The sequence below is a fragment of the Dendrobates tinctorius genome, unplaced genomic scaffold (genome assembly GCF_039654945.1).
Source record: "Dendrobates tinctorius isolate UK_male_01 unplaced genomic scaffold, ASM3965494v1 ptg000070l, whole genome shotgun sequence".
Classification (NCBI taxonomy): Eukaryota; Metazoa; Chordata; class Amphibia; order Anura; family Dendrobatidae; genus Dendrobates; species Dendrobates tinctorius.
In genome coordinates this window covers 30,153,769-30,181,593 of record NW_027361738.1, presented here as the reverse complement: position 1 = coordinate 30,181,593, position 27,825 = coordinate 30,153,769, and the positions used below count along the sequence as shown (strand labels likewise).

General features: G+C 47.9%; 1 pseudogene; it reads left to right on the top strand.

The window, feature by feature from the left end:
- Window positions 1–27,825, top strand: LOC141095870 (nuclease EXOG, mitochondrial-like; annotated as a pseudogene).

Here is a 27,825-nt window from a genome sequence, read left to right as displayed (position 1 = left end):
ATGGCGGCTGCCGCAGATCCACAGGTCGATCCACGACCTTATGAAGAGATATGCTTAGTAGGAAGTGTGGATTATCTCCGCGCTGCCGCAATAGATTAATTCCAGAAATTATTGAAATATTCCAGTGGCTTATTCAACGCATTTCGGTGTTCCAATGACCCCTTCGTCAGGAAATACCACATACAATATGAAGAGACAAGGTGCTTGCAAGGTTTAAGCACATGCTAAATTCAAAAAATGGCGCCTAACGATCAAATGCGCATGATGTCAGAGTTCATGGTTGATAAAAGGTTAACACGTCTTTATCGGTATAGAATTAAACATATACATTAAGGATCCCTTTCTTAATCATCAATTCATTTCTATTCACAGATTAACGGATAACAACTGAAAAATTATTTAAAGAAAAAAAATGAAGAAAAGAATGAGTGGATCCCAGCTTTATTCAAAAGAGAAGATATGGACGAGAACCTGCGGAGCAGAAACACATTAAAAAATTAATAAATATTTAAAAAATCTAAGTGAACTGTGTCCATTAATAATTATGAATATAAAGTGAGCGTTTTTACCATGTAAAATAAATCAATTTCCCAGTACAAACAATATAAAAAAGAGGAAGACAATATAAAAGGGGAGGGGGATTTTTTCTGTTCGAAGCTCTAGAGCAGGGTTCCCCAACTCCAGTCCTCAAGGCCCACCGACAGATCATGTTTTCAGGATTTCCTTTGTATTGCACAGGTGAAGCAATTATGACCTAGGCAATACTAAGGAAATCCTGAAAACATGATCTGTCGGTGGGCCTTGAGGACTGGAGTTGGGGAACCCTGCTCTAGAGTGAGGGAAAGTCGCAAGACATCGCAAACTCCCAGACTGGGGCCGATATTATGCCAAGATCATATCCAAGGAGAAACCCATCATCACTTATTGTTGAAAAAAACGTCATAATTAAAAAGTATAAATAATATGCGTGTGAGTATACAAAGATGGATTTGTCAGAGAGAAAAGACATCGCTGTCGACGTACTGACATGCAGATATCTATAACTGTGAAAGCATTTCAAAAGAGAAAACTTATTCTTTAAAAACAATAAAAAATATATATATATGTTGTCATCGTAAAGTACTATCAGTAATTAGTAGACAAAAAAAAAATATCCGTATGGAAATGAATCTATATCTAAGGTTACATTCAAAAAGCAAATTTTAGAGGAGAGAAGGATAATTCAATATTATAACTGAGAATTTCGTCAGAGATAATTTTGATATATAGAAAGGGAATATGAAAACATAAATTATACCATTCCGCCATTTGTAATAGAGGGGAATATTTTAAAAGAGGATATTGTAGATTATTATAGAAATGATCAGTTTTTTGGGGTAAAAATAACCTTTTAAAGGGGAAGAGGAGATTGTCAGTTCAAAAAATAGGCGTCAGAGGGAATATATCCATTTGACCGCCGAAGAAGAAAGCCAGGACCCATCGCTCAGAAGAACCACCCGCAGGAACACCGCAAGTTCGCGTCCTGGACAAAGACACCAGCAGTAATTAATATACAGTCAAAAACAGCATAAAATAAGATACATTACGAATCCAATGGTCCTCCTACAGAACCCGAGCCGAGGCACAACACAAAAACACAATTTAGGAAATAATCGCTATGCAGATACCACAAGTAAAAAAATGTGAAATTATATAGTTATACAACAAAACAAAGCTCTCAGTACTCCAACTGGAGATGCATATAAATAAATATAAAATATTTGACACGTTTCACTTCTAATATTCCAGCCCCATCACCATGTATCCCCAACCTGCACAAACCCCTCATCCTGCTGAGCCGCTGCTGCCATATGTGTCCCTATTACTGTACCTGATACCCCAATGCTGAGCCGCTGCTGCCGTATGTGTCCCTATTACTGCACCTGATACCCCAATGATGAGCCGCTGCTGCCGTACGTGTCCCTATTACTGCACCTGATACCCCAATGCTGAGCCAACGCTGCCGTATGTGTCCCTATTACTGCACCAGATACCCCAATGCTGAGCCGCTGCTGTCGTATGTGTCCCTATTACTGCATCTGATACCCCAATGCTGAGCCGATGCTGTCGCATGTGTCCCTATTACTGCACCTGATACCCCAATGCTGAGCCGCTGCTGCTGTATGTGTCACTATTACTGCATCTGATACCCCAATGCTGAGCCGCTGCTGCCGCATGTGTCCCTATTACTGCACCTGATACCCCAATGCTGAGCCGCTGCTGCTGTATGTGTCACTATTACTGCACCTGATACCCCAATGCTGAGTCGCTGCTGCTGTATGTGTCCCTATTACTGCACCTGATACCCCAATGCTGAGCCGCTGCTGCTGTATGTGTCCCTATTACTGCACCTGATACCCCAATGCTGAGCCGCTGCTGCCGCATGTATCCCTATTACTGCACCTGATACCCCAATGCTGAGCCGCTGCTGCCGTATGTGTCCCTATTACTGCACCTGATACCCCAATGCTGAGCCGCTGCTGCCGTATGTGTCCCTATTACTGCACCTATTGTGTGGTTCTGTGTGCCCTCTAAATTCTAAAGCATCCCTCTATAATACAGTAATGCCGGGTGCAAGTGACCTAGAAAACAGTGCCCATATTTTGTCCCCTAGAATGTAATAATGCCCTCTGTGTGCCCCGTTTGACAGTCACAGTAACCTGAGTTCCCCTATAACAATAAGTGCCCACTTTACATTTAATAATGTCCTGAGTATCCCCCCTGTACCGCTCCCCTATACACAGTATAATGCCCCCTCATTGTATATATACTGACCCCTTAGTATCCCCAATTATGGCTCCAACACTGTATGATGGTCCCCTCACTGTAAAATCCACATTGTATGATGGCCCCCTTACTGTAATCTACACACTGTATGATGGCCCCCTACACAGCCTGCATATAGTATAACACACCAGATAGTCCTCAATATACGTAGTATAGTATATTGCAGCCCCCAATAAGCAGACTGTAATGTAAGGCAACACTCCCCCATAATAATAATAATACATTTTATTTCTATAGCGCCGACATATTCCGCAGCACTTTACATTTCAGAGGGGATTTGTACAGATGATAGACATTACAGCATAACAATAATCACACAGATCATAACAGATACCAAGAGGAATGAGGGCCCTGCTCGCAAGCTTACAATCTATGAGGAAAAAGGTAGACACTAAAGGTGGGTGGTAACAGTTGCCCTGATTGTATGGACCAGCCATAATGTTAAGTGCGTAACAGTACAGACACAGAGGGCTAATAGATGCATAAAGCATGTGGGAACATGATGCGGGGAACCTGGTTATGGTAAAACTTTTGACTGTGCCACACAGGGATAGGTTAATATGTTGAGGCGGTAGGCCAATCTGAATAAATGTGCTTACTGGGCACGCTTAAAATTGTAGGGATTAGAGACTAATCATATTGACCTGGGAAGTGCATTCCAAAGAAATGGCGCAGCACGTGTAAAGTCTTGGAGACGGGAGTGGGAGGTTCTGATTATTGATGCTAACCTCAGGTCATCAGCAGAACGGAGGGCGCGGGTAGGGTGGTATACTGAAACAAGGGAGGAGATGTGGGGTGGTGCTGAGCCATGGAGGGCTTTGTGGGTGAGGGTAATAAGTTTATACTGAATTCTGGAGTGGATGGGTAGCCAGTGTAATGACTGGCACAAGGTAGAGGCATCGGTGTAACGATTGGCGAGGAATATGATCCTGGCTGCAGCAGTAAAATCAATGGTGTCGTTCAAAAGTACAACTCGTTCTGCAAAAAACCAAGCCCTCATGTGGGTGTATTGGTGGAAAAATAAAAAAGTTATGACTCTGGGGAGAAGGGGAGTAAAAAAAGGAAAACGAAAAAAACAGAAAATTGTAAAGTCTCGAAAGGGTTAAAAGTGATGATTGGGGACTTGAGACTGATCGCTGTCTGTAGCATGGGTCATCAGTATTAGCTCCGGGGGTATCTACATCTCGGCCCGTGAGCTGTATGAAGACCCCCAGCACCATGGAGAGCGCAGCGTCCTCATCATTATCTACGAGACCCCGGTATGTAGGTAAAGTGGCGGCAATAGGACGGAGCTGTGATACTGGACCACCTGCGACTGTGTTATAGGCCGGGGTCAGACAAGTGAGAAACTCGGACGAGCCTCACACATCAACAACCGGCACTGCCGCCGGCACTCGGCCCGGAGCGCTCAGCCACATAGAAATACATGCAGCGCTCACTCCGGTCCCGAGTGCCGGCGGCAGTGCCGGGTATTGATGCGAGGCTCGTCTGAGTTTCTCACAAGTCTGACCCCGGCCATAGAGTCGTGTTACTCCAACCTCACTTCTTACAACCTACAAGTGCATGGAGATGTCTCACATTCATCCCACACGTGGCCTGTGCACCTACAATGTCACGGCTGAATTCTCACCCCAGTCCGGCCCTGCTTACACCTATACCTGACTCCTGAGGTGACCCCAAATCACAGCTCAGATATGTGACACCTCATGTCCGATCACCAGCACAGCAGCAGTCATATTCCGCGCCAGTAGGTGGCGCCTGTCTACATACAAGTTATTTACATGCAATAAACAAGTCTGGCCGCAAGATGTCGTTGGTAGCACACCTTGGATTCTACTGTAAATCGAGGGCTGTACTGTTCCCGGCCAGCAGGTGGCGGCTCCGCTTCATTCGTCTTTTACAACTACTTGAAGATGTCAGGACTAGTGTTGAGCGATACCATCCAATACCCTAAAATATCGTATCGGATGGTATCGGCCCGATACGAAAAAAGTATCGGGTATCGCCGATTCCGATACCGGAAGTCCCATTCAAGTCTATGGGACTTCCGGTATCGGAATAAGAAAAACCCTTTTCTCTCCTAATACAGCCTCTCGGGGGGGTGTACGGACCTTCCGGGGGTCTGTGCGGACAGCCGGTGGTCTGTGCCGGCCTGCTGGTGGTCTGTACCGACTGCCCGGGTGTCTGTACAGGCTGCGGGGGGCTGTGCCGGCCTGCCGGTGGTCTGTACCGACTGCCCGGTGTCTGTGCAGGCTGCGGGGGGCTGTGCCGGCCTGCCGGTGGTCTGTACCGACTGCCCGGTGTGTCTGTGCAGGCTGCGGGGGGCTGTGCCGGCCTGCCGGTGGTCTGTATCGACTGCCCGGGTGTCTGTGCAGGCTGCGGGGGGCTGGCAGGATCGTCCGATGGGACTACAAGTCCCATCGGGCGATGCCTGCTACCATGACGGTGATTGACACATTAGCCAATGATGGGACAGTAGTAGTCCCATCATCCGGCTAATGTGTTGAATGTACAAAAAAAAAAAAAAATTACATGCTACATACATACTACATACATGCTACATACATACTACATGCATGCAACATACAAATATACTACATATATACTACATGCAACATAAATACTACATATATACTACATGCATGCAACATACATATATACTACATGCATGCAACATGCATACTACATATATACCACATATATACTACATGCATGCAACATACATATATACAACATGCATACTACATGCATGCAACATACATACTACATATATACCACATGCATGCAACATGCATACTATATATATACCACATATATACTACATGCATGCAACATATATATAATACATATATACTACATGCAACATACATACTACATACATACTACATATATACCACATGCATGCAACATGCATACTACATATATACTACATATATACCACATGCATGCAACATACATATATACAACATATATACCACATGCATGCAACATGCATACTACATATATACCACATATATACTACATGCATGCAACATACATATATACTACATGCAACATGCATACTACATATATACTACATGCATGCTACATACATATATACTACATACAATACATTAATACATTCATACAATACATACATATAGACATACAGTACATATAACATAGAGTACATACTCACCATCACTTGTCACTTTGATCCCCGAAGCCATTGTCATTTTTGGAATAAATATTAAAATAACAAACAAACAATATACTCCCTGATCCGCAGAAATCCACGAGAGTCCCAGGACGATCTTGCGTGGAGAACTGCAGCATCAGCTGATGCTACCGTTCTCTACGGGGCCCAGGAAACCAGTGTCGGAGGTAGGTATCCTTCCGCCCTGTATTCCTCCGCCAGTGTAAAAAAAAAAGTCCCTAGTATCACTTTATGGCAAAAGCTGCATGGGAAATTTTTCACACAGCAATGCCATAAAATGAGACTAGGGGCTTTTTTTTTTCTTTACAGTGGCGGAGGAATACAGGGCGGAAGGATACCTACCTCCCGACACTGGTTTCCTGGAGCCCGTAGAGAACGGTAGCATCAGCTGATGCTGCTATTCTCCACGCAAGATCGTTGTGGGACACCCGTGGACTTCTGCGGATCAGGGGTGAGTATATTCGTGCTTTGTTATTTTAATATTTATTCCATAGATGACAATGGCTTCGGGGATCAAAGTGACAAGTGATGGTGAGTATGTACTCTATGTTATATGTACTGTATGTCTATATGTATGTATTGTATGTAGTATATATGTATGTTGCATGCATGTAGTATATATGTAGTATGCATGTTGCATGTAGTATATATGTATGTTGCATGCATGTAGTATATATGTGGTATATATGTAGTATGCATGTTGCATGCATGTGGTATATATGTTGTATCTATGTATGTTGCATGCATGTGGTATATATGTAGTATGCATGTTGCATGCATGTGGTATATATGTAGTATGTATGTAGTATGTATGTTGCATGTAGTATATATGTATGTTGCATGCATGTAGTATATATGTAGTATATATGTAGTATGCATGTTGCATGCATGTAGTATGTATGTAGTATGTATGTTGCATGTAGTATATATGTATTATATATATGTTGCATGCATGTAGTATATATGTGGTATATACACTCACTGGCCACTTTATTAGGTACACCATGCTAGTAACGGGTTGGACCCCCTTTTGCCTTCAGAACTGCCTCAATTCTTCGTGGCAGAGATTCAACAAGGTGCTGGAAGCATTCCTCAGAGATTTTGGACCATATTGACATGATGGCATCACACAGTTGGCGCAGATTTGTCGGCTGCACATCCCTGATGCGAATCTCCCGTTCCACCACATCCCAAAGATGCTCTATTGGATTGAGATCTGGTGACTGAGGAGGCCATTTGAGTACAGTGAACTCATTGTCATGTTCAAGAAACCAATCTGAGATGATTCGAGCTTTATGACATGGCGCATTATCCTGCTGAAAGTAGCCATCAGATGTTGGGTACATTGTGGTCATAAAGGGATGGACATGGTCAGCAACAATACTCAGGTAGGCTGTGGCGTTGCAACGATGCTCAATTGGTACCAAGGGGCCCAAAGAGTGCCAAGAAAAAATTCCCCACACCATGACACCACCACCACCAGCCTGAACCGTTGATACAAGGCAGGATGGATCCATGCTTTCATGTTGTTTACGCCAAATTCTGACCCTACCATCCGAATGTCGCAGCAGAAATCGAGACTCATCAGACCAGGCAACGTTTTTCCAATCTTCTACTGTCCAATTTCGATGAGCTTGTGCAAATTGTAGCCTCAGTTTCCTGTTCTTAGCTGAGAGGAGTGGTACCCAGTGTGGTCTTCTGCTGCTGTAGCCCATCTGCCTCAAAGTTCGACGCACTGTGCGTTCAGAGATGCTCTTCTGCCTACCTTGGTTGTAACGGGTGGCAATTTGAGTCACTGTTGCCTTTCTATCAGCTCGAACCAGTCTGCCCATTCTCCTCTGACCTCTGGCATCAACAAGGCATTTCCGGCCACAGAACTGCCGCTCACTGGATTTTTTTTCTTTTTCGGACCATTCTCTGTAAACCCTAGAGATGGTTGTGCGTGAAAATCCCAGTAGATCAGCAGTTTCTGAAATACTCAGACCAGCCCTTCTGGCACCAACAATCATGCCACGTTCAAAGGCACTCAAATCACCTTTCTTCCCCATACTGATGCTCGGTTTGAACTGCAGGAGATTGTCTTGACCATGTCTACATGCCTAAATGCACTGAGTTGCCGCCATGTGATTGGCTGATTAGAAATTAAGTCTTAACACACAGTTGGACAGGTGTACCTAATAAAGTGGCCAGTGAGTGTATATAGTATGCATGTTGCATGCATGTGGTATATATGTAGTATGTATGTTGCATGCATGTGGTATATATGTAGTATGCATGTTGCATGCATGTGGTATATATGTAGTATGCATGTTGCATGTAGTATATATGTATGTTGCATGCATGTAGTATATATGTGGTATATATGTAGTATGCATGTTGCATGCATGTAGTATATATGCATGTTGCATGCATGTAGTATATATGTGGTATATATGTAGTATGTATGTATGTTGCATGCATGTGGTATATATGTAGAATGCATGTAGTATATATGTGGTATATATGTAGTTTGCATGTTGCATGCATGTGGCATATATGTAGTATGTATGTTGCATGCATGTAGTATATATGTAGTATTTATGTTGCATGTAGTATTTATGTAGTATATTTGTATGTTGCATGCATGTAGTATATATGTGGTATATATGTAGTATGCATGTTGCATGCATGTAGTATATATGTAGTATGCATGTAGTATATATGTGGTATATATGTAGTATGCATGTTGCATGCATGTGGTATATATGTAGTATGCATGTTGCATGCATGTGGTATATATGTAGTATGTATGTAGTATGTATGTACCATGTATGTAGTATGTATGTAGTATTTATTTATTTTTTTTTTTTTACATTCAACACATAGGCCGAATGATGGGACTACTACTGTCCCATCATTGGCTAATGTGTCAATCACCGTTATGGTAGCAGGCATCGCCCGATGGGACCTGTAGTCCCATCGGACGATCCTGCACAGACCCCCGCAGCCTGCACAGCTCCCCGGCAGTCGGTACAGACCACCGACAGGCCGCTCAGACCCCCGGCAGGCCGGTACGGACCCCCGGGCAGTCGGCACGGACCACCGGGAGGTCGGCGCGGACCACCGGGAGGCCAGCACGAACCCCCGGGCAGTCGGCACAGACCCCCCCCCCCCGGAAGGCCCGAACTGACGGCGCATCATGATGCGCACAGACTGCGCATCATGATGACATCATTTTGGCAGCCAATCAGAGCCACAGCAGTGGCTCTTTGCATGATGGGAACTTCCGATTCCGATATCCGATATTGAAAAAATATCGGTACTCGTTATCGGAATTCCGATACAGCGAATATCGGCCGATACCCGATATTTGCAGTATCGGAATGCTCAACACTAGTCAGGACATATTTCCTACAGGATTCTAAGCCGCCGCTTTCTGTGGGGTTCCGTGCTGGGGGCTACACTGAGCACATCGTCCTGCCAGCCGCGCTGTATTTATACAAGCGAAAAAGAGCCGAGCTAGGTGAGAAAGTCGCCCCCTGGCGGAGAGTGTGCGCCGTTACCCCTGTGGAGGGAGGCCCTGTCATAGACTCGTGTGCTGCGGCCTGCATCCGGGTCCCTGCTCTGTGCGCGCTCCTCATGGCATCCGGGGACCTCAACAGGCACGGAGGGGTTAACTGCGGCCACAGTGAATCAGGGCAGAGTCACGTGGCATCGTGTCCGCGCTCACGCGTGGGAGTGACCGGTCCGAGCAGGGTACAGTGTATGTGTCACCCCCTAGTTCCCAGTGACGTCAGTACGAGCTCCCCTCTCACCCTCTGCCTTACTGCAGCGCCCCCTCCTGTCAGGACGGAGCAGAGGGGCCATGGATCGTTATGGGGTCTGTCTGGGGTGTGTTCTGTGTCGGTTTATAGGAGAGAAGTAAAAAAGCGCAACGTCCACACCGTGGAATCAGTGATGAGTGAGCGGGGTCGGATGAAGTGTTATCTGGGCATGCTCGAGTGCTCGTAGTGCCCGGCGTGCTCGAATACTATGCTCTGGTCTCCGCGGCTGCATGTTTCGTGGCTGACAGCAGCGGCACATGCAGGGATTGTCAGTCACTCCTCGGGATGTTCCCACGGTCAGTATTGGCAGCACATGTCCGCTCCATCCACAGCGCTGCCGGCTTCTGAACGCCGCTGATTCCACATGTGATCACTGAACCGTGCGGGATCACGGCTCCCATTACATTGTACGGGTGAGATTTATCCTGTGGAGACAGAGCGTCTCCGCTACATATATAGACATGCTGCGGGCGGGAGAGACGCTCCACATGGAAGCAGGAGGCGTCTGCCCGCATAGTGGGCGTGGGATATGATGACACCCCCTCCACTGTGCTGTAACATCTGGACGCTGCGGATGTACACCGCGTCCACTGACCATGGGAACATACCCTTACATGTGTCACCGCTGTCACGAGACATGCAGCCGCAGGGACTAGAACATATTATTCAGCACACCGAAGTCACTGTTAGCGCTCCAGCATGCCCAGATAACACCTCAGCACGCTCATCACTGCTCAGCATCTCTTCTGTTCTGTTTTTTTATACACTTTTTTTCTTTTTTTGTCTGTAGCTCTGATATTTGGTGTTTTTCTGCAGGCTGAGTTGTATTGTGAAGCAGCAATTTACACCATTGTTTGCCTCATTTTAAGTTTATGCCGCCAACAGTTGGCACAGATAGTATTTTGGTGCAGAATGATTACAGAGATTACATAAAGCTTATCCTCGCCCCTTGTGCCATCGTTGTTCCCGCGGGGCCGGTACGCGCGGTCCTGGGGCTCTTATACGATGTGACACGTGACTCCACTGCCCAATCAGCGCTGGCGTCACTGTCCGCGCCTTCATACGAATTGTACATGAAGAGTAAGTCCGGGCTGCGGCTGATCTCCGACTTCCTCTTCATGTTCAATTCATATGAAGGGTGGGGACAGTGATGCCAGCGCTGATTGTGTGCCAGTGTCAAACCGCATGAGAGCCCTGCAGAGAGCGCGTGCTGACACCGTGGGAGCAGCGCAGGCACGGGATGTGAGTATAGGCTTTTTTATCTTATTGGGGCAAAGCGTGGGGTATGACAAGGAGTTGTCCTAGCAGAGGTCAACTTTAAATGAAATGCGGCATTGCTGGTGTGAGACATGTAATGACTGACAGTCAGCTCTCCTGATCTACACTGGTAACACCTCCTTTCATTAAAAAAAGTCTCTGGAGGCAGATTCTCAGGGAGATCTATGTCCGGCCCGTAGATCTTAACCGTTCATTTACATATGAAGACAAGTGTAGATTTCTAGGTAATAAGATCAGATTGAAGACGTCACCTTATCATTTTATTCATTTTTTTTTTTTTTTTTTACTTGCGTGGCCATCTAGATGGCTTAGGAGGGTTGATCCTACTGAACCAGATATAATGTTAATATTAACCTTTTTTTTCCCTCCAGAACCCATACAGAAGCCTCCATTGGAGGAGTTTGGATTCCCGCAGAGTGGAGAGGAGGTCAGGCAATATATCGGTCATGCTTTATCTTATGATCAAGCAAAGAAGACCCCACGTTGGGTCATTGAGCATCTTACAAAAGAGAAAATAGTTGGTGAGTAAAAAGGGAATTAATTCCATTACCTCAGCTGGTCTCCAAGTAAGAAGCACAATGGGCAACAAAGTGGCTCAGTGGTTAGCACTGTACGGTGGCTCAGTGGTTAGCATTGTATGGTGGCTCAGTGGTTAGCACTGTATGGTGGCTCAGTGGTTAGCATTGTATGGTGGCTCAGTGGTTAGCACCTTTACTTTGCAGCTCTGGGGTCCTGGGTTCAAATCCCACCGAGGACAACATCTGCAAGGAGTTTGTATGTTCTCCCTGTGTTTGCATGGGTTTCCTCCAGTTTCATGGAGGGTTGTTGGATCTCGCTCTGTATGTCGGGATCCCACAACCCGGAAGTTCGGACCTGATTTTTTTCTAGACAGTCCGGACCTTTAGCCTGTCATTAGGGACACTGCTGGACGTCTTTCTTAATGAGTTATGATTTGTAAAACCGTCGGTCTGTGGCTGCTCTCTCTTTTCTTACATCGTACGTGCAGCCACACACAGGTGACAGGTCCTCTTTAAGTGAGGCTGCGGCATGTCCTGAGGCCAAGTTCACACTTTGCGGAATTGTGGTTTAGTCTGCAGCAGTCTAGAAGACTTGAAAGTCTCAATCACACGTTGCAAAAAAATGAAAGCATGGTGCCGACGTCCAGAGGCGTATCTAGGCTTTCTGGCACCCTGGGCAAGAATTTGGTTCGGCGCCCCCCCCCCCCCCCCAAGTACTTATGCGACTTGCACAGTTAGTCATGTACCCACGAGCTGCTCTCCCTAATGCTCTCAATGTTCAGTAAAAAACTGAAAGCAGGAAGAGAAGCTCGTTGTCACAGGACCATAACTATGAAAATCGCATATGAGTGAAGTGTCCATGTGCTGACACTGGAACCTGCAGAGCTGAATCCTGACATTGCAGCTTCTGAATTCTCACAACGAATGCACTGCACACTTTTAGGATTCTCCCTTGCCGATGTACAGTCATGTCAGCACAAGTATGTGATTTATATACTTCTGGCCACATTCCGACTAGACGTGTCCGGCCTCGCTCCGTTCATTTTCATGGAGTGAGGCCACACATGTCTAGTCAGCATGTGACCGCATGTATGTAAATTTCCGGCACGAGAGAATCCTGACAGCATTCAGTGAGCACTGTGAGAATTCAGAAGTCTGCAGTCACATAAAATGTCTGCAGACTCAGCGCAAACCTGGACAATCCCTTTAATGCTCCTAACAAATAAAAACATGAGACTTAGTCAGTGTCACAAATAACATTTACATCCAGGTACCTTATAGATGACGTCGTCTCTGCAGTCGTTCTCCTTTTCTTCATCTTGTCCAGACCCCATGATGAGTTTTCTCTTCCACAGCCATCTCTGCAGACGTCCATCTTCTCCGGTCTTCTGCAGCAAATCTCCACACGATGCCCTTAAAGATAGAAGTGTTATTATAATGCTCCCAAATAAAAATATCTGCAATATACTGTGGCCTCACACTATTTCCCTCCCTCCTCATACTGTCTCCTCATATATTTACCCCCTCACTCTCTATACTGTCTGCTCACACATATCCCCGACTCCCCATACTGTGTCCACATACATTCACCCGTTCGCACCCCTTACTGTCTGCACCCATCCCCATACTGTTTCCTCATACTCTTCATTTTGTGTCCTCAAATCTCCCCACACACATTAAATACCATCCCCACTCCAAATCCCCGATCACTAATCCCCCACACACATTAAGTACCGTACCCCCCCATCCCCACTCAATAACCCCTCATCCCTACTCCCAAATCCCCCCACACATTATGTACCCCCACTCCAAATCTCTCCACACATTATGTACCCCCACTCCAAATCCCCCCACTCATTAACCCCCATCCCCACTCATTAATCCCCCCACTCATTAACCCCCATCCAACCCCCATCTCCACTCATTAACCCCCACAGTCATTAACCCCATCTCCACTCATTAACCCCCCAATCATTAACCCCCATCCCCACATTAACCCCCATCTCCACTCATTAACCCCCCACATTAACCCCCATCACCACATTAATCCCATCTCCACTCATTAACCCCCATCCCCACATTAATCCCATCTCCACACATTAACCCCCATCCCCACATTAATCCCATCTCCACACATTAACCCCCATCCCCACATTAATCCCATCTCCACTCATTAACCCCCATCTCCACTCATTAACCCCCACACATTAACCCCCATCTCCACTCATTAACCCCCCACTCATTAACCCCCATCCCCACATTAACCCCCATCTCCACTCATTAACCCCCCACATTAACCCCCATCACCACATTAATCCCATCTCCACTCATTAACCCCCATCCCCACATTAATCCCATCTCCACACATTAACCCCCATCCCCACATTAATCCCATCTCCACACATTAACCCCCATCCCCACATTAATCCCATCTCCACTCATTAACCCCCATCTCCACCCATTAACCCCCCACTCATTAACCCCCATCTCCACTCATTAACCCCCATCCCCACATTAACCCCCTTCCCCACATTAAGCCCCATATCCACTCATTAACCCCCATCCCCACATTAAGCCCCATATCCACTCATTAACCCCCATCTCCACTCACGAACACCCCCATCTCCACCCATTAACCCCCCACTCATTAACCCCCATCTCCACTCATTAACCCCTATCCCCACATTAACCCCCTTCCCCACATTAAGCCCCATATCCACTCATTAACCCCCATCTCCACTCATGAACACCCCCATCTCCACCCATTAACCCCCCACTCATTAACCCCCATCTCCACTCATTAACCCCCATCCCCACATTAACCCCCTTCCCCACATTAAGCCCCATATCCACTCATTAACCCCCATCTCCTATCTTCGGTGGTTCTTCAGCTCCACAGTGGAGCACACTTACCACCAGGGTTCTCTCTGGGCGCCGGGGAGTGACGTCAGCAGCGTGATCACATGACCTGATCACTCTGCTGACGTCGCTCTGACCCGGCGGTCAGAGCTTCAATTGTACTGGCGTCTGTATAGATGCCAGTACAATTGCTGCCTGGGAGTCGGCGCGGCCTCCTTCTCTGCGTCGGCTGTCAGCTTGACAGCCGACACAGAGAACCGCCGACTCTCAGGATGGGGGGCGGCAGAACGCAGCCGCCGGGGGAGAGACACTGCCGACCGCTGCATTAGGCGGCCGGGCGGCCCGACTGCGCCCCCCTGCTGCCTGCGCCCGGGGCAACTGCCCCGGCTGCCCCCCCCTGGATACGCCACTGCCGACGTCAGATCTGCAGCGTGCTCATTCATGTACAGATTTTGATTGTGGATTTCCCCCTATTCAATAATGCTTAGTAACGGAGCAGGGTGGAATCCACGATCAACAAATGCTGGTTCCTTCTGTGGATTCATTACACGTTTTGTTGTGGATTAGTGACCAAATCCACAGTGGAAATGATCATCTGATATCCGAGTGCAGTGCGATGTTACACACTCTCCTCTAGACTTGTATGGGTGCGTGAGATCTGAATTTGGCACGCAATCACAGCATGCTGCCATTTTTTTTTCCTGTCCGATTGCAATCCAATCAGCGCTGGCAAAAACCCGCCATTGATAAATAATGAAATATAGGATTAAATTGGTACGAATGCAATCTGATTATTATTATTCTTTAATCGCCAGTTGGAGCGAGCCCTAATGGTCGTATACAGCTGCCAATGGAAAGGCCCCTCTTGGGACTGTAAACAGCAGGACGGCTCAGTATAAATATAGTTGCCCCCCAATTCAGGGGGTGTTGTGCTTTATTTTGTTTGTCTAGGTTTTACAACATGTTTTTCTTTTTTATCTTTTCCTTAGGCGTTGCTGACCGGAAACACTGTCGATTTAAACCGGATCCAAACATTCCGCAATTATTTAGTGCCAGCAATGAAGACTATTTACGTAGCGGGTGGTCCCGGGGTCACATGGCGCCAGCGGGGGACAGTAAATATTCTACAGTAAGAATCTGTTTTCTGCTTATCTGAAGAAGAAAATCTATAAAAATTAGTCTTTTTTCTTTTCTTTTTGTATTTATATAAGAATATGGAATATAAAGTTCATTACTTTGACTTGTCATAAAGCTTTATGTTGTGTGCAGCCGTTAAATGTTTGGTGCAGAAATTTCTGTACCATTTCGGCATCTCTTGGCACAAAAAACAGCGTGTAATACATGCATTTTTGCCCCATTTTTTAAATGTTTTTTGGTGCAGATTTTTCCCACTCATTAATATGAGTGAAATCTGCAAGTCACAAATAAGCAATAAGTGCATGAGACTTCAGGATTCTCATTCACTTTATGACAAATCTGTGCAGAAAAAAAGCGACAACTCTGCAGCGTGTGCACAGACCCTTACTATTTTGACTATTTACATCAGTTCCCTTTTACGTCCACAGGAGGCCATGGCTGAAACATTTTACCTGTCAAACATTGTGCCCCAAAACTATAAAAACAACGCCGGCTTCTGGAATCGGTAAGGTCCATGGTCAACAGGGATTTACTTTACAATCTGAAATGCAGATGCAGTCCTGCCTCAGGTTCAAAGATTAAAGGGGTTGTCAATAGCAAAAATCACCTCCTTACCACCCGGACTCAACATCTCAGTGATTTTTGGAGCTGTCTTCCAGGGGTTATGTGACATGACAATCGGTTCCAGCCTTCATCGTGGCATGACGTTGGTATTGTCAAGTATTTACCTCGTAAGGGGATAACAAGCGTCTTGACTTACCCCCGAAAACCCCACCGTGACCATAAAATGACCACCCCCACCTCGGCGCCAACTAATACACAGACACCGGTATTTCTTTTGGAATTTTATGGCCACAGCAGCCTTTTATTATAACAATAAACAAACAATAAACACTGTATCATAAATAACATGAGTACAATGAATTTAACCCTGGAAGAAGTCCTTGAAGCCACAAGATCATGGTGAAATAGTCCAAATATTGTGAACAACCCCCGACCATTTGCTCCCAGCCGTTACCCCACAGGCTCGGGAGCACCAGCACACCAATAGATGTTGTCCACAAACTCCTTGGAGATCCGCCCTCTTCCGACGGAAAACTCCCCATCCGCCTTTCACCAGATCACGACCAGCATACCTTTAAACAAAGGAGACCCTACCCACAGAGTCTCCAAAACCAATTTCCACCGACTTCAAGGACTGCCCCCTTCCCCAAAACCGCCACAACGAGGGGCCTTTGAACGCCTCAATGACCCGAGACCCCCACAACCCGCCAAGCGACAGCCTTCTCTATACCCTCCTGAAGGGCAAGAGCCCAAATATCGGAACCCACTGCATTCAAATGAATCCCGTCCGCCAACCAGTAATCGCCCTCACCCTTCTCCAAATCAAAATGTCGCACGACAACTCCCCCGTTTTTACCTATAAAAGCGGACACCGCTCTGTTGACCTTGATCCTGGCCCGGTTGACCTTTTCCAACGATCTCATGGACCGCCAACGCCTGCATGGCTCAATCTCCGACCACACAATCGTGATTTCCAGATAAGTCACCCACAACCGCAAACAATCTTGCTTAATGTCCTTGATCAATTCCCGAAAGGGAGGGACAGCCAGATCATTACCCCCAGCATGAATAACGAGAACATCTGGTGCCCGGTCCAACCGAACACACTCGTGAATTTCCGGCAACACCCGACGCCACACCAGGCCCCTAAAACCGATCCACCGCACCACCGCCGCCGTTCTGGAAATTCCCAACTGTCTGCCGTCGTTCCTGATATCGGCTCTCACCGCTCCCCAGTAAACAAAGGAGTGACCAAATATCCAGACCAGCAGCGGTTCCGTACCTGAAACACAAAACGACACTCACAGAAAACATATCGCAAAAGATAACGCTCCAACCCTTGTAACATTTAATCTACCCCATGGACCACACCAACCGGGCCCACCTCCTGCACACCTGAAGGCCGAACATAACTACGATAACGATTAGACCTCCACCCGCCGATGCGCTGTATGAAAGAGGGACCCAAACCACGCTCAGCTGCCTCAGTCGCCGCACCAATCCGAAAAGAATGAGAGGCAAACCTAGAATCATCCAACCCCAAACACCGAATTGACTTCTTAAACACTGCGCCAAACTGATACCGAGACAGACTTCCACCGTCTGCGTGACATAACAAAGATCCGCCCAGACTGGGACGAAGGTCCCAAAATCTACGCAAACACTGAACCGGGCACATTCTGGAACCAGACACAACACCCAACACAACTCAACGGCCTTTTCCAGACTGGTCCGTTTTTGACCTACGTAGCCAAAACTCGACGCCCTGAGAAGTCAAAGCCACATCCCTGACTAACAACCCACCCACAGACTCTTTATTGTGAGACACGAGTTCCCCAATCCGCAGTGCCCCAAAAAATGCAAAGGAAAAAGCCAGACGAAACAACGCAACCTCATAACCATCTGCGCATACCGATCCCAGAACCAGACCCAATTGCTCAAGCATATTAAACGACACGGGCCGCCTTAAATCACCCCCCCTCGGAAATGGTGAAAACCTTTCACCGCCTGTCTAACCAAAAACGTTTTCGTCAAATCCCTGTACCCGCGCAGCCGAAAACCGAAAGACAATCCAGCCAACAAACGTGTCACCTTTGCACGAAAACAACCCTCGCTTGCGCCCTGCCCCAACCATGACAACAACAGACCCTCTTGCTCAAGCCTGACCCCACTGGTGGGGCCAGCCGTAAGGACTTCTTCCCACATACACCACACATTCTGGTAGGCCTCCCAGGTTTTTGGTGCCAAAGACGATACGATCAGTGACTCCGCGGCTCGTAAGCCACCCTCCACAATTCCTCCGGACAAATCAGACCCTCGAACTCTGCCTCCGGTGCCAAGGAACGAAAACGATCCCACTGCAAGCGAGAAAGAGAGTCAGCTATCTCGTTCTTCACTCCAGGCACATGCGTCGCCGTCACATGCGCATTCAAAGACAAACATGATAACACCAACTTCTGCAAAACTCTGACCACTGGAGGGGACGATGCAATAAGACCATTAATCGCGCTCACAACCCCCATGTTGTCGCAATTGAAACGAACGCGACGATTCCGAAAATCCTGACCCCACAAATGTACAGCCACCAGAATCGGAAAAATCTCCAACAACATGATGTTACGCACCAACCCCGCCGAAACCCAAGCAGCGGGCCATTGAGCAGCGCACCATTGCCCTCCAAAATAGGCACCAAAACCGAATCCACCTGCCGCATCCATAAACAAATCCAAAGCATCGTTACAAACCACATCAGCCATTACCAACGAGCGACCGTTGTACTCCTCCAAAAAGGACTCCCAGACCACCAAATCGGCCCTGAGCTCCGCCGACAATCTCACAAAATGATGAGGAGCCCGAACCCCCGAAGTAGCGCTAGCCAGCCTACGTGAAAAAACTCGACCCATCGGCATCACCCGACAAGCGAAGTTAAGCTTCCCCAACAGCGACTGAAGGTCCCGCAACGATATTTTACGCAACCGACGTGCACGAGCCACCTCAGACCTCAAATCTTCTAGCTTGTCCTCCGGCAACCGAAATTCCCATTCAACAGTATCGATGACGATCCCCAGAAAACGCAAACATGTACTGGGGCCCTCAGTTTTTTCGGGCGCCAGCGGAACCCCGAACCGATCCGCCACCCACTCAATTGCTTTCAAAATCCTGAGACAACGTGAAGAATCTGCCGGGCCAATGCACAAGAAATCGTCCAAATAATGAACCACCGAATCACAACCAGAGACGACGCACACGACCCACTCAAGAAAAGAACTAAACGCCTCGAAATACGCACAAGACAATGAACAACCCATAGGTAAACACCTATCTACAAAAAACCTGCCTACCCAAAAACAGCCCAACAACCTTTCTGGGTGGACCGGAAGCAAACGAAAAGCGGATTCAACATCAGTCTTAGCCATAAGGGCCCCGCGACCACGTTTTCGGACCCAACTTGCCGCTTCGTCAAATGAAGAGTATACCACTGAACAAATCTCCGGATCAATACCGTCGTTAACCGACCTGCCACGTGGGTAAGACAAATGCTGAATGAGCCGAAACTTATTGGGCTCCTTCTTCGGAACCACCCCCAACGGGGAAACGACCAAATTCGGAAAAGGAGGGGACACGAAAGGGCCCGCCATGCGCCCCAACGAAACTTCTTTCCGGATCTTCTCCGACACAACTGACGAATGCTCCAAAGCAGAGCATTGCTTTGTTCCCCGATAACACTCGCCAAAATGGCAAACACCTGCTGCCAATTTACAAATGTCTGAGGAATCAAGCGCCACCTCCGCTTTTCCTCCTCTTCCTTATTGCTATCCTCTTTCTTACTTTTATCCAAATTAAACTTCTCAAGAGGCAATAGCGAAAATATTTCCACATATTCATCCTTCCAAATCCGCTCTTTCACCTCCTTTTTCAGATGGGCCCCCAACAAACCTTCAAAACACACATATACCTCGCCATGCGCCCGATCATCCAGATGCACACGACACTCCTTTTCCCTCGGTTTGCACCGACACTGACACCGGCGCGCCAACACAAGGGCCCGACGCAGCCGTGCCCTGACTCGCCAACCCGCCACCCTGTGGCCCAACCCACGCTGCTACCGGTGCAAAGTACTACATCTGGGCAATAAAAATGAAAAAAGCATATACAGAATGGGAGGAATAGGGCTAAGCAACAGCACATGTGAAAAAGACTTGGGTATACTAATAGATCACAGACTGAATATGAGTCAACAGTGTGATGCAGCAGCAAAAAAGGCAAATGCAATTCTAGGATGTATTAACAGAAGCATACAGTCTAGATCACGTGAAGTCATTATTGCCCTCTACTCCTCTTTGGTCAGACCTCATCTGGAATATTGTGTCCAGTTTTGGGCACCACATTTTAAAAAAGACATCAACAAACTGGAGCAAGTTCAGAAAAGAGCGACCAGAATGGTGACCGGTCTGCAAACCCTGTCTTATGAGGAAAGGTTGCAGGATTTGGGAATGTTTAGTTTGCAAAAGAGAAGACTGAGAGGAGACTTAATAGCTGTCTACAAATATCTAAAGGGCTGTCACATTGTAGAAGGATCATCGTTATTCTCATTTGCACAAGGAAAGACTAGAAGCAATGGGATGAAATTGAATGGGAGGAGACACAGATTAGATATTAGAAAAAAATTTTTGACAGTTAGAGTGATCAATGAGTGGAACAGGCTGCCAAGAGAAGTTGTGAGTTCTCCTTCAATGGAAGTCTTCAAACAGAGGCTGGACAGACATCTGACTGGGATGATTTAGCGAATCCTGCTTTGAGCAGGGGGTTGGACCAGATGGCCCAGGAGGTCCCTTCCAACTCTATGATTCTATGATTCTATGACCCCACAAAACCCTGCTCCAAACGTAAAAGCAAGCTACGCACATCCGCCAACATATCACATACTCCCCCAGCTGACCCTGAACTGCTCAACCCAGCCTCAACCCCACCGCCCCTGGACTCTGCTAAGGGGCCCCCTACCACCACTGACGAAGACAAAAGCGGGTGACAAACAGGGGACATAGACGCATACTCAACGGGCTGGATCCCCTGACGCCTCATGGACCTCGCGCCTCCCGGCGGCGAACTCACCGCCTCGTTGTTGCGGCCCGAACACCCCTGCAGCCTGAGCCGGGGTAGGAGGCCTGAACCCCCCAATGGAACTGGGCCGCGGCACCCCCACATATGAAGGTTCCTGCCCCCCCCGCCGAGAGTCATTTCAGCCAAGCCATCGCGAGGCACCTGGTCGCTCAGGGCCCCCCACAGCAACTGGGAGCCCGACAGTGTCCTCCGCTCCAATCTTCTGGCAGCCGGCCCCGACTCAGCCGGGCTGCCCTCCGCTCCCGCTGCAGCCATAGGGCTGTGGCACATCCTCGGGGGGTCAGAAGCAAGTGCCGCTGTGGGGGCACCGCAGCAGCACCCCCCCGCTCCAACTAGTTCCCCCCCACCGCTGGGGGATGCGACGCGACCCGGCCCTGCCGCCTGGCAGGCCGCCACTCTGCCGGCGGCCGAAGCGCTCGCTGAGGCAGGCCGCGCGGCACATCCACCACCGCCGCGGCCCCCCGAAGGACCTGGTGCTGCCGGATGTCTGGCGCGCCAGCCCCGCCCCCTTCCTGCACCGGGGCGAAGGTCCGGACGCCGCCGCAGGGCCTCGCCGCGTGTGAGGATTCCTCCCAGGCCGCGCCCCCCGGATGGGGAAGGCAGCGTCGCACGGCCTGGAGGGTGGCGGGATGGGCTCCGACGGCGACGCGAGGCCCGGGGAGCGGTGTCGGGGGATAGTCACTCTGGAGGCCACGCCCGCCTGGACCTCCGTTCCCGCACCTCGGCCTGCCCCGGCGCTCGTTGAAGCAGGCCAGCCACTTGCGCCTCCAGCCAGCCAGGAGGCTGCCATGCCGCTGCCGCCTGCAGACTGTCCAGGGCCTGATCCACTCCAGACATCCCGGTAAGTTGTGGGACTGTTCTGGAGCTGGGAAAACAGGAACAGAGGGTGGGCACCCCCCAGACCCTGTCTTAAATACCCCTTAGCTCCCCCTCCCCTTTAACCCTTCCCCTTCCCTCACTAACTTCCAACCCCCCGTCATGATGGCCTCCGCCCACGCCTCCTCCAGGGGGTTGGGAGGCTCACTCCGGCCATTTCTTCAGACTAAATGGCTTCACCTGACTGAAGGCTGCAGCTGATCGGTGTGGCAGTCTGCAACGCTCCTGTGACACCAGTGTCCTCTATCAAAAGACTCGGGTTATACCAGCGATTAAAAATTGCTGGAATAACCTCCATCCGACAAGTGTGTGTAAATATGTAGAAATATATTTTTTATTTTTTTTAAAATCTGGGGTCCTTTAGCATTTAATGAGGGGCTGTTCAGTAATAGACAATACTTTTAACATATCGTGGTCTTTCCTGGACCACTGCAGTTTGAACCCACATTGAGCCTTCAATGTCACAGACACAAAGATATGACGAGACATGGCTGCCTTCTACAGCCTTCCTTCCTTTCTGGCTCCTTCTTACTGGAACCATTTTGCCCAGAAAACAATATAGCTAAAATGGTTTTGGTAAGCAGGAGCTGGAAAGACATGTGCCGGCGCATGCGCAGTTAGGTTTTAGGCTTGGCCTGCAGTAGAGAAGAGGAAAGTGCATTTGTGCGATCCGGCAATGTCCCTGCTCAAATATGAACCTAGACCAGACACCACCAGACACTGCATCTGGAGGCACGTTTGCCCCTCTCCTATATACTGACAAGCTCATTACCTTAGAGAGATCATTCTCCTCAATGTCTAAAGCACCATCGTCCTTTCTGATAGATGCCTATAAGCTCTACACAATCTATATACCACACGTTACTGAAGAAGGTCACATTGACCGAAACGTCTTTTTTCGTGTACTACAATAAACCGCCTTACAAATACCTTTAAGTTGAGTGCTAGGTTCATATTTGTTGCTTTAACGGTTTGGGAACCTAACCTTAGCACAATCTTGAGTTGTGCTCACGGTGTTCTTTCCATAAATGTCCCTGCTCAGGCGCGAGATTTCATTCATCTATGTGGATGACACAGGACACGTCATCCACATCAATCAAAGCTGGAAGACGGCTTTTAGCAGGGGAGAGGAGGGACAGGCCCCGCTGTAATGACACCCCTGGGACCGGACCGTCCTAATTTGTATACCTTGCTGGAGCACTTCAGTAGTTTTTTTTGGAGATATAAGGGGGAGTCAGGACATAGTATACAACTTTCTGTAATGCAGCACAGGCGCTGAGGAAGGTGGTGGTATACCGCTGAGCTGTAGTTCCCCTCTGGCGTCACTGTGTAGAGAGTACAACATTTTCAGGATCGGTGAGGGGCCCATAGGTCAGACCTCCACCGATCATAAAGTAACATGCCATCACTTTATGGATGGGAATACCCCATCTCTTCAATGTCATTATTCACGGTGATTTCATACTCTGTCCTGGATGGCATCTATTTGTATGGTGACACCCCTCTGCTTCTGGATTACTATGTAACTAGGTAAATTTCCTATTCACAGGTCTAGGAGAACCGTATCTGGAGCTTCAGATACAGATATGTAGAAATATCTGCAAAGAATGACATAACCGAAGGCGGCTTGAGGTGGACATGTTCTCCGGGGACAGTCATCAGCCAGGCCATTGCATGTGTAGTGTAATGAGATCAGTCCTACAATGGAGTAATGGCGGCTCATTTTTCTCATTGCTTGAAATCTTTATCCAGGTTTGAAATGTATTGTCGAGACCTGACACAGCGATTCGATGATGTCTGGATTGTGAGCGGCCCCTGCTGTTACCCGTGCAGAATGAGGATGGCAAGAAAAGTGTCACTTATCAGGTGAGCCGCTGTTTACCACCACATGTTCATGTAGTGACTTCAGAGATGACCGGTCGGCCGCCGTGTTCTAGAAAACAATGAGCCTCCTTCAGTCTGGCTGATCATTGCTTTCTGCTCCTGCCTGATTGTGTTGAGAAGCGTTCAGTCGTGAAATGAAGTTCCTCTTATCGGCAGCCTCCGATCCACTAAATTTCTTAGTTCAGGGTGAAAGACACCGCACATTCTCATTAAGAGCTACCTGTTTGCTCAGTAACCAGGGTGAGATTCTAATTTGATAAATTATAAATTCAGAATTTAAATGAGGAGCTATGGGCATAATCTATAATAATAAATGCCCTAAGCAGCTTCCGGTTGTAACAACTTCCGTCCAGTTGTAACCGGTGACGTCACCACACACACACGCACATGTTAACCCTCAACACACCACACCGCCTCAACACACACAGTCCTCTCACCTTTCACCATCTCCACTCACGTCCACTCACTCTTTCACTCCACATACGTTCCTTTCTCTCACTCCGTTTCTCATACTCACACCGTCATCGTCGCTGCCCGACATCTTCCTCCGCCGCCGCGATCCTGGATCCAGACGTTCTCCAGGCCGCCGACATGTTCTTGCGGCGACGCCATCTTGGATTTCGTGAAATCCCGCGATATTCAAGATGGCGTCGCCGCAAGAACATGTCGCTGGCGTGGACGACTCGGGATCCAAAAAGATGGCGTCGGCGAAATCTCGCGAGATTACGCCGACGCCATTTTGGATCCGGATGTCGTCCACGGCAGCGACATGTTCTTGCGGCGACGCCATCTTGAATATCGCGGGATTTCACGAAATCCAAGATGGCGTCGCCGCAAGAACATGTCGGCGGCCTGGAGAACGTCTGGATCCAGGATCGCGGCGGTGGAGGAAGATGTCGGGGCAGCGACGATGACGGTGTGAGTATGAGAGATGGAGTGAGAGAGAAAGGGTCGTATGTGGAGTGAAAGAGTGAGTGGATGCGAGTGGAGATGGTGAAAGGTGAGAGGAGTGTGTGTTGAGGAGTGTGTGTGTTGAGGGTTAACATGGCAAGAGGTGTGATGCTATCGCATCCTCCCGATGCGATAGCATCGGGCCATAATCTAGTATGCAATAAAAGGCTTCGTGGGGCAGCGAATGGCAGGTCTGCAACACCTCCATGGCATGATCATTGGCATCATGGGTGATTCTGGGCAAATATTCTTTGTCGTTTTTGCACCTATGTGTGATTTGTGCCAGCAATCAGCCGTAATCGTAATCTGGGGGGGCGTACCTGGTATAATATCCAAAACCAGGGTAAATGCTTGGACCTGCTGCCCTCATCACTGCTGTTAGTGCACATGCAATTAGGTCCATATATATTTGGACAGAGACAACATTTTTCTAAACCCAAGCTGAAACTCCTAAACCCTTCATCCAATTTAATATGGATACCCTCAAAATAAAGCTGAAAGTCTGAACTTCAACTGCATCTGAATTGTTTTGTTTAAAATTCATTGTGGTAATGTCTAGAACCAAAATTAGAAAAATGTTCTCTCTGTCCAAATATATATGGACCTAACTGTACCAGTCTAGCTGGAACTGTTCCAAAGCGAATGCTTTGTAGTTTGGCTACCACTCTGTTTTCAATGGTCAGATTCAGGTCATTATTATTTTGCCAGCACTATAGAGTCTGGAACTTCCTTTTTTCCCTTACTAGAGTACACCCTTCTGACACTCTCTTACTTGGCTTCTTTTTTTTCCAGTGGGATACTCCAGTTCATTATCAAGTCTGTCAGCACTATAGAGTCTGGAGCTTCCTTTATTAGAATACACAATTTTGATACTCTGTAACTTGGCTTCCACTTTTTTTTTCAGTAGGCTGCTCAATGTCATTATTATAATTCTGTGAGCACTATAAAATTCTGCATGAAACTTTTTTTTCTAGTGGGCTGCCCCATTTCATTATCATTCTGTGGGCACTATAGAGGTTGGAACCGTGGTTTCAGGTCTCCCCATCCCTCCCCCTGGCTCCTGCTTGCTGCTCTCCTTCTTTAATTGATGTAGGTGACTCCTTGATGCATCCACATTGCCTGGCGAAATCTTGACGTGAGGCATCATCCATGTCAGTTGAAGGAGGAGGGCGGTGAGAAGCAGCCGAGAAAGAGGGTAGCGAGCAGCCGCCGGGGCGGAGGGCGGCGAGCAGCAGCCGGGGATGAGGGCGGCGAGCAGCAGCCGGGGATGAGGGCGGCGAGCAGCAGCCGGGGTGGAGGAAGGCAAGCAGCAGCCGGGGAAGAGGGAGGCGAGCAGCAGCCGGGGAAGAGGGCGGCGAGCAGCAGCCGGGGAAGAGGGCGGCGAGCAGCAGCCGGGGAAGAGGGCGGCGAGCAGCAGCCGGGAGGGAGGGATCAAGAGGCCCAAAACCATGGCCATCGGACAGGACCGACCCAATTTCCATACAACGCGGGAGAACTTTAAAGGTTTTTTGGGAGTATACAGGGGGTATATAAGCATTTATGGAATGCAGCACAGACGCTAAGTAAAGTCATAGTTTTAGCTGTTATGACACTTCTGGTGACAGGTTCCCTTTCTGTTGCCACAGACCTGACATTAGGCGTTGGACGGACAGGTTAGTGAGAATGAATGCACCTTGTTGGTGGCACTTTTAAACAATCTAATTTGTATTAAAGGTATTTGCTGATTTTCTATTTATCCATTAATGCAGTCCCCGCTTCCCGGGACCCAATTGTCAGATAACAGTGAAATAAGTGGGCTGAAAGTTTATATTATTGGGGGCCAGTTGGGTCCCCAGGAATAGAGATGCCCACCGCAGCTTCTTTTGCTATTTGATGGCATTTTAATATTCGAATATTCGTTTTCTAAATCTTACAAGTCCTTAAAGTTTAAACTTTAATAGTGAAGATGGGTGGGGTGTGTGAGTGGCGATGTGGAAGTCTCCATGTAGGTACACAGAGGCCTACTGCAATTTGTGGTGGTGCACTGTGATTTTTTTGGTGTAATGAAGATGTTCTTGCTCATTTTTTATTTCAGGTTATTGGCAGTGATGATGTAGCCGTGCCCACACATCTGTACAAGGTGAACCTCGCCAGGAGGAAGCCCTCTGAGGAGACTCTAGCTGAAGGAGCTTTTATTGTTCCCAACAGCTTTCAGCATCAGTTGCCAGAATTTCAGGTCCCTCTTGAGACACTTGAGAAGTCGTCTGGTCTTGTTTTCTTCCCTCAAGTGGACAAATCAAAAGAAGTGAAGAACGTTTGTGAGGAGGACACCTGTAAGCTTATTGAACTAGAAGAGTTCAAACTATACATTGCAGGACGGAGCATGAAGAATGCAAGAAGCCTCCAGAAAGTGGAGAAGATCATTTTAGAATTGCGTGAGGCCAACATAAAGCCAGACTGGTATCTGTTAGAACTTTATGAACAGAAGAAGAATGAACTGGAGTCTGGTGAGACCGTTACTGTACGAGACGGAAGACAAGGGTAACAAGTCATAGCTGCATGTTACAGGGCCCATAATCACATGGAACCAAGTTCTATTTTTCTTTGCTCAGGAATCTGTAAAGGTGACCTTTAACAAGGAAAAATCCCTTTAAATGAGGACTTTTGTAAAGTACTTAAAAAAAAATATGGGGGGAATAAAGCATAGAAAAAAACGTTACATTTGTCATTATTCAGTGGGTCGGTCCGTGAGCCGGACCAAGAAGGCTTTGATCATTCCCTTCCGGACTCTTGAAGGGAGAGAAATCTTGCTGCCCGCTGAGTGTTCACTTTG